This window comes from Nematolebias whitei, chromosome 19, assembly GCF_014905685.2.
Source record: "Nematolebias whitei isolate Nwh7 chromosome 19, NemWhi1, whole genome shotgun sequence".
Lineage (NCBI taxonomy): Eukaryota > Metazoa > Chordata > Actinopteri > Cyprinodontiformes > Rivulidae > Nematolebias > Nematolebias whitei.
Window position 1 is genome coordinate 24,100,490 of NC_056516.1, and position 471 is coordinate 24,100,960.

The window sequence follows — 471 nt, forward strand, 5'->3', positions numbered from 1 at the left end:
TAATGGACTATACTTCAATCTTCAGTCTTAATGGACTATACTTCAGTGTTAATGGACTATACTTCAGTCTTAATGGTCTATACCCATCCATCCATCCATCCATTTTCTTCCGCTTATCCGGGGTCGGGTCGCGGGGGTAGCAGCCTAAGTATGGAGGCCCAGACTTCCCTCTCCCCAGCCACTTGGGCCAGCTCTTCCGGGGGAATCCCGAGGCGTTCCCAGGCCAGCCGAGAAACATAGTCCCTCCAGCGTGTCCTGGGTCTAACTCTGGGCCTCCTTCCGGTGGGACGTGTCCGGAACACCTCACCAGGGAGGCGTCCAGAAGGCATCCTAAACAGATGCCCAAGCCACCTCAACTGGCTCCTCTCGACGTGGAGAAGCAGCGACTCTACTCTGAGTCCCTCCCGGATGATCGAGCTTCTCACCCTGTCTCTAAGGGAGAGCCCAGACACCCTGCGGAGAAAACTCATT